Source organism: Gopherus flavomarginatus, chromosome 1, assembly GCF_025201925.1.
Source record: "Gopherus flavomarginatus isolate rGopFla2 chromosome 1, rGopFla2.mat.asm, whole genome shotgun sequence".
NCBI classification, from domain to species: Eukaryota; Metazoa; Chordata; order Testudines; family Testudinidae; genus Gopherus; species Gopherus flavomarginatus.
The window spans coordinates 60,996,370-61,004,709 of NC_066617.1; positions in this window are offsets into that span (position 1 = coordinate 60,996,370).

Here is an 8,340-nt window from a genome sequence, read left to right on the forward strand (position 1 = left end):
CTGACTTTATTTTTAGATACCATGAAGGAGGAATTGACTCGGGGAGTCATTCCCATTTTTCCTTTGCACCCTTGGCTGACCTCAGCCTGGGGCACCCATGATAGCAGCAGACAGTACAGAATGACAGATAACCGTCATCTCATTGCCAATTTACAATGGCAGCAAACGGTACAGAACGACTGATAAAGGTCTCTGCTATCATGCAAAAGCAAATGAATGCTGCTGTGTAACGCTGCAGTATCACCTCTGTCAGCGGCATCCAGTACACATACGGTGACAGTAAAAAAAGCTGAACGGGCTCCATGGTTACCGTGCTATGGCGTCTGCCAGACCAGTCCAGGGAAAAAGGGCGCAAAATGATTGTCTGCCGTTGCTTTCCAGCAGGAAGGAATGAGTGACGACATTTACCCAAAACCACCCGCGACAATGATTTTTGCCCCATCAGGCACTGGGATCTCAACCCAGAATTCCAAGGGGCGAGGGAGACTGTGGGAACTATGGGATAGCTACGGAATAGCTATCCACAGTGCAACGCTCCAGAAATCGATGCTAGCCTCGGACCATGGATGCACACCACCGAATTAATGTGCTTAGTGTGGCCACGTGCACTCGACTTTATACAATCTGTTTTACAAAACCGGTTTATGTAAAATCGGAATAATCCCATAGTGTAGACATACCCTCAGTTTAACGTTGTCCTCACACTAGGAGCAGGAATGCCATTGACTTCTAGAGGCTGAACGAGGTTTTCAGGATATGGGATTAAGTCAGAGATGGGAGTAGAGAAATAAGTTTATTTATTCTTCATGCAGTATAGAAATGTGCACAGCACTTTGCCCAACAGCTTATGCAGGGCCATTCTTAGGTATACACAGCATAGGCCACTGCATAGGGCACCCAAAAATTGGAGGCACCCCTGGGTCTTAGTGTGCACCCTTCCTCCTTTTTGCTATCCCTTCTAATCTGACCCTTCCTGCAGGCTCCCACCACAGCTGGCTGCTGCAGCCTGGTGAGTCTTCCTCTGGAGGGGATCTAGTACTTAACAGTGAAAAAGCCTCCAGCCTGCCAAACCTATTAGCACAACATTGAAACTGTTAAAGAGCCATTCAAGTGGTAATAAAGCCATTTAACAGGCATTTGCTAACCCCCAGGTTAGTTTCTGAATTTACTGACAAAAATAGTTGTGCATTACTGTAGTATTAACTCAGAACATGTTAGTCTACGGGACCTTAGTTTAAAATTTGCTTTAAAAGTATTTCATTAGTGTGTTGCTGAAAATTATAAAATTATATCTCTAAAAAATCCTGATAGATTTTGAGATGCACAATCTGAGTATTCATCTTTAGCTTCATTAAATGCTTGGATCTTCAGACATATCATTTTTTAAATAAATCTTTCAAAAGACCACCCATATCACATGCGAGCCTGGGCTGCCATCAGGCATAGGGGCACCAAATTAATAATACTGCATAGGGCCCCATAAATCCTAAGGATGGTCCTGAACTTAGGGCATGTCTACACTTACCGGGGATCGATGCTGTGGTGATCAATTGACTGCCGATCACTCTCCTGTCGACTCTGGTACTCCACTGGAACAAGAAGCATAAGGTAAGTCAACGGGAGAGTTTCTCCCGTCAACCCAGCATGATGTAGATACTGCAATAAGTTGACCTAAGCTGGGTTGACTCCAGCTATGTTATTCACGCAGTTGGAGTTGCGTAATTTAGGTTGACTTAACCCTGTAGTGTAGACCTGTCTTTGGACAAGGCCCTGCCCCCAGGAATTTCAGTATACAGTTAAGCACAACTAGTGGAAACAGAAAGAGATACAAACAGAAAGCCTGAGGGTGGGGATAGGCAATCAGGAAGTGAAGGAAAGGGAGATGGGTTTCAAGGAGGTCACAGCAGGCAGGCACCACCTACATAATGGTTAATCTGCTATTAAAACTACAGAACCACTGTGCCGGGAACAGCCATGGGACAGGGAAGAGTGCAGTGAGTCTGCATGCAACTTCCCTACCCACTGTGCCCTACATTCCCACTCCTGTTCAGATGGTGGGGGGAGGCACATGGGGGAGCTGATCTCACACCCATTATCTCCTGTGCACTCTCCTGCCTGACTTTGAGGAGGCAGCCCCTGGGACCAAGTGAGTGAAGCTTCTGAGCCAGAGGAGCAGGAAGGACCCTTACCTGCTGATGAGGGTAGGGGGCACAATTTAAAGGCTCCCCCCCCAACAGCTGGAGTCATGCCCCCCCTTCTCAGGCAGCTTCTCCCTTACTCTCAGTTCCCCTATGGGAAAGCAGCTGTTCCTCCACTACCTCTTCCTGTGCTGAGCTGAAGCAGCATCCCCTCCTCACAGCTCCCAGTTATTTGGTGCACCTGCTGTTTCTTTGCCTCTCTGCAGGGGAGGGAGGGAGGGTTTGGCAGGCAAAACCTGCCAGAAAACTGAGGGGGGGGAGACACCCTGCATGCTTCCCCCTCCCCCATGTGTCATCTCTGCAGGGACGGGATGGGATGGATGGGAGCAGGCTGCAGCACCCCTGATTAGCCTGGTGCTCACCTGTGCAGAGTTGTGTGCGCTCCTGCCAGCAGTGCTGGGGGACAGAGCAAACCCTTTCCTGAACAACTGGGGCTTTTAAGGGACATTAGTGCAGCAGGCCCACCCCCATCACAACCACGATAGCATGGGAGGCTGCTCCAATCCCCCAGCTGGGGGACACAGAGGCAAGCTGCTGGCACACACATCCCTCCTTCTCCTTCTCTCCCCCACCCCTCAACCTCAGTCACCTATCCTAGAGATCAGATCAGGAGCCTCTTCCAGCCCAGCCCCACTCCCCATGGCTTCTAATGCAGGGAGACCTCTGTCCTGAGAGAGTGGGGAGCCCAGGCACCCACCCCTGCTGCTCCTACTGGAGTAGTTACCTGATGGAGTGCCTAGTCAAGGTGCAGCTTGGGGCTTTCCTCTCCAGTGATGCATGTCTCTCTCCCTGGCTGGCTGGCTGCCTCTGTAAGGCCATCTGGCTCTTGGTTGGAAGGTCAGGTCACATAGGAGGTAGCAAACATGCCCCCTTCAGTATGTCACCCTGGGCAATTGTCCTGGGCAAAGGCCAGCCCAGAGCGAGGTGCCAGCTCTCCTATGTTCTCATCAACCTCCTAGAAGAGCCCAGGCAATGTGGGCGATAAAGCTGCCTGATTCAAATGCAGAGGGGACAAGAGTAGGGGGGAGATGGGGAGAGTAGCTTGGGACAAGGAGGTTGGGGGATGGGGGAAACTGGCTTGGAGGCTGGTCGGGGATGTGGGGAGCTGGAAATTGAATAAGAGTTGGGATGAAGCGGGAGACTGGGATTGCCTGGGTAAGGATACAAGGCCTTGGAGCTCAGGGAGCTGGAAGCAAGTAGGTGCAGGGGGAGGAAGATTGAGGGATGATCTTACTGGAATCCTGTGTCCAGTTCTGGTGCTTACAATTCAAGGAGGCTGTTGATAAATTGGAGAGATTTCAAAGAGTCATAAGAATGATTAAAGAATTAGAAAATATGTCTTATAGTGACAGACTCAAAGAGCTCAATCTATTTAGCTTAACAAAAGGAAGGCTAACGGGTGGCTTGATTACAATCTATAAGTATCTACATGAAGAACAAATATTTAATAAATGGCCTCTTCAATCTAGCAGAGAAAGGTATAACATGATCCAATGGCAGAACAAATTCAGACTGGAAATAAGGCTTAATTTTTTAACGGTGTGAGAGAGTAATTAACCACTGGAACAGTCTCCCAAGGGTTGTGGTGGATTCTCCATCACTGACAATTTTTAAATCAATATTTAAATCAAGACTGGATGTTTTTCTGAAAGATCTAGGAATTATTTTGGAGGCATTCTGTGGTTTGCCTTGGCTAAGGCTGTTGGCTAATGCAGTTGAATGGTGCCCCAGAAATTGGATTCTGTCCCTGCTTGGTACCGTGGCTCTTAGAAGACCATGAAGTCTTTGATGAGCTCTCAGTACCAGAACATACTGGTGCCTCAAAGTCACTCTTTGGGACCCCTGAGGTCACCAACACAGTCATTCTCTAAGGTGACTGGGATCTATTTAACGAGGTGTTCTCTGGTGGGAGTCGCAGAACTCCTTTTCCTTGGGGCCCTGTTGGTACTTCGGTGCCTTTATCCTGTGAAGAACTCAGTGAGCGGGATACAGGGCACTAAATTCACTTGAAGGCTGGCGTACAAGGGTGTCAGCAGAGCCCAGCTCTGAAACTGGTCTTAGTGCTTGCTCCATCATAAGGAGCCTGGATATTATATATTTTTTCTAGATCTGCTCTTGAGAGAAGTGCTGATCTTGCGCTTGGTTGGTGTATGGGTGTCTCCCAACCAGTGGAATGCCTGTTGCTAACTGGGCTAGACTCTTGGCTGGAAAAGCAGCTCTTAAAGCTTGGGGAACCCAGCATAACCAGTGACAAGTACCTCCAAGGAAAAGCCCCTCAAGGAGGAAAGGGTGTGGGGAGAAAAGATGGGGTAGTCATCAGACAAACTATCAAATAAAAAGGCACATCAAACTAGTAGATTAAACAGCTGACTAATTAGAAAGCTAAACTACACCTAGACTGAAATACATGGCTATGGCTAAGCTGAAAGCAGGCATGCTTGATGTTCCAGCTCAGGCTATAAGGTTGTTGAGAAGAGACTGAGGGTGGTTTGCCAGGCAGCTTTATTTATCTTTGGTATAAGGCACAAGGGTATCTGGATCGTATATATAGGCTGAATGGGCACTGCTTCTGAAAATCTCCAATGAAAGGCCCATGGGACTTATCCACACCTGAAGTGGATCTCCCATAGGGACAATGCTCAAAAAATAAATAATTCTATCTTCAGAGAAGGGTTTGAAGGGTACGCAATAAATAAGACTTTGGGCCATACTTTGAATGAAGAAGGAACAAAATACTAAATAGCTACACAGGAGCACCATCCATCCTCTGCATTGAATGTGGCAGGGATTCTGTGGAAATGATAGTATTGTAATTAAAGATTGCATCATAATGCACATAAAGTTGCTCACACAACCTTAATTCTGGCATTTCCTATGTTTTGAGTGCTTGACTTTGCACCATTTAATAATGCTCTTTTAACTTCTTCTGTGTGTGTGATAATATACAGAATATGCTGTATGTTATGCAGGGCTGGTGCAACCATTTAGGAGACCTAGGCGGTTGCCTAAGGCGCTAGGATTTGGAGGGTGCCATTTTCTTTGGCAGCTACCGCAGCGGCCGGATCTTCGGCTACCCTGGTCGCCGCTGGCATTTAGGCGGAGGGAGCTGGGGCAGGGGAGTGCGGGGAGGGCCGCCTGCAGCAAGTAAGGAGGGGGGGGTGGCACGCAGGGGAACTCCCCACTCCAGCTAACCGCTGCCCCGCCTCCTCCCCAAGCACACCATGCCTGCTTCACTTCTCCCGCTTCCCAGGCTTGCAGCACCTAAGCTGATTGGCACCGCAAGCCTGGGAGGCGGGAGAAGTGAAGCAGGGATGGCGTGCTGGGGAGGAGGTGGGGCAGGGGTGAGCTGCTTCACTTCTTCCGCCTCCCAGGCTTGTGGCACCAATCAGCTGTGGCGCCGCAAGCCTGGGATGCGGGAGAAGTGAAGCAGCGACGCCATGCTCAGGGTGCTCATGCTTGGAGCAGGGGTGAGCTGGGGTGGGGTGGTGCCTCGGGGCGGTGGGTGGAGTGTGGGGAGCTGCTGCAAGAGGGACACCTCAGGGTGGAGGGGGCGAGCTGCTGCGGGGAGGGGCGCCTCAGAGCGAGGGCGCGGGGGGTGCAAGGTGGAAGTTTCACCTAAGGCGCGAAACATCCTTGCACCGGCCCTAATGTTATGGCATCAAAGTTGAAAGTCTTTTTCTTTTACACATACACTATTATATATATTGTTATAATTTGGGAAGTAAGATTTCTCATAACACAAGAACTAGGGGTCACTAAGTGAAATTGATAGGCAGCTGGTTTAAAACAAACAAAAAGAAGTATTTTGTCACACAACACACAGTCAACCTGTGAAACTCTTTGCCAGAGGATGTTGTGAAAGCCAAGACTATAACAGAGTTGAAAAAAGAACTAGATAAATTCATAGAGGATAGGTCCATCAGTGGCTATTAGCTAAGATGAGCAAGGGTGGTGACCCTAGCCTCTGTTTGCCAGAAGCTGTGAATGGGAGACAAGGCATGGATCACTTGATGATTACCTGTTCTGTTCATTCCCTCTGGGGCAGCTGGCATTGGCCACTGTTGGAAGACAAGATACTGGGCTAGATGGACCTTTGATCTGACCCAGTATGGCCATTCGTACATTCTTATTTGCATGAATGGATGGATGGATGCAAACTTGGATATTAGGAGGAGTTGGATATTATTCCATATGTCTTCATTTGGCAGAACCCAGTTTGTTAGAAATGTAAAAGCCCTAAAGCTCTGCACAGGTACAGGGTTCTACTCCTGCAGCTCCAGTTACAGGAATATGGCTTTAGACTGTGAACTTTTTCGAGCAGGACTGTCTTTTATTATGTTTGAGACAAGGTAGGAGAGTTAACATATTTTACTGTCCAACTTCTGTTGGTGGAAGGTAAAAGCTTTAGAGCTTCACAGAACTCTTCTTCAGGTCTGCGAAAGGTAACCAAAGTGTCTGAGCAAAACAGAAGTTGGGATAGATTGTTAAGCATAAGGGGTTCACACATGCTGTAGGAGACTGCTTAAAATGAAGTGGGCAGTTAAGGGTTAGCAGGCAGCGTGGTGTGTTACAAATTGTTGTAGGGAGCCTTAAAACCAGTGTCTCGTTTGAGTCCATGATTTTTAGTTTCTATCATCATTACGAATTTAAATTATCAGGCTCACTTTTTGAAAGTGTTGTGCAGGTTTCCTTTGAGGATGAGGACTGAGAGGTCAGATATGAAGTTGTTTGTTTGTGAAAAGTATTTGTCCATGGGTGACATAGTGTCTTTGTCATTAAGCATTTATCTGTATCATTTGAGAATAATTGTCTGATTTCACCCACACAGTGGATGTGCGACATGATGCACTGGATAAGGTACACCACATGTTGTGATAGGTATGTCTAGAACCCATGAATCTTGAAAGGTATTTATCATCAGAGCAGTGGATATATGTCTGCAGGGGCTAGTGCTGCTTTGAGTTGGTGTGACTTGGTCTGTGAATTCTGATGATGAGCTTGGTGAAGTTGGGGGGTTGCTTGAAGGCCAGAAGAGGGCATTCAAGAAATATTTCTTTCAGATGTGAGTCCCCATCAAATATGGTTTGTAACTGTTTGATGATACCACAGATTCCAGTGTGGGCTGGCAGGGGACAACTAAGGGAATGTTGTTACTGAGATTTCCCCCACTGCTCCCCATATTGAAGCAGGTTCTCATGGGGTGTTCACAGCATGGAATGATCCATCCAATCTACATCTCTGGCAGCACGTCCTTGTTTAGTGAAGGCCTTTTTAAGTGTGTTGTGTACCCCAAACTGCTCTTTGGAACAAATTCTGTGTTATCTGAGTGCCTTGGTGTGTCTGAGGTGATTGCTGGATCTGTGGAGGTTAAGTGTGGTGATCCATGGGTTTGTTGGATGTAGTCATTAATAGGGTTCCATTGTTGATGCTGATGTTGAAGTGTTCTAGAGAGTTTGATGGATGGGTGGTGATTGTAGAAGTTGTGCTGGAAATCTGAGAGTTTAATTTGTCCATCCAGAGGATGAAAATATCAATTCATCATAGTTGGTTGGGTGGTACCTTCTCCCAGAAATTCTTCAAGTTGACCCACGAAAAGGTTGGCTTATGCGGGAGCTATCCTAGTACCCATGACTGTTCCCATGGTTTGGACAAAGTGCACTGTTAAGTGTGAAATTGTTGTGTGTAAGGATGAAATGGATATTTGGTGATTCATTTACGGTGGGTTTCTAAGTGTTGTACAGTATCTTGTAAGTATTTGAGGCATGCAGCGACGCTGTCATGGTGAGGGATGGTGGTGTATAGGGAGGTGATGTCCACACTGGCAAGGATGTAGTGAGTGGTTTGAGGATATACAGCTCCTAACACTATAGGATTCCAGTCAAGGATAGGTTTAAGTGCTACCGTAATAGAGGTATGTTCCTTGCATGATTCATTCTTCAGTGCTGTTTAATCAACAGATTACATGGAATTACTTGTTCCCTCCAACCCAACTACTATATGAAATTTTATAAATCAGATATTTTACATTATACTGGATGAATATAGTTGAACACAATACCATGAGTATTTTTTGATAATCTCTGTCTAGGTTCTTGTATCATGCTCATCAGTGGTTCCTGAGAGTCTGTTCATAAGTCAAATG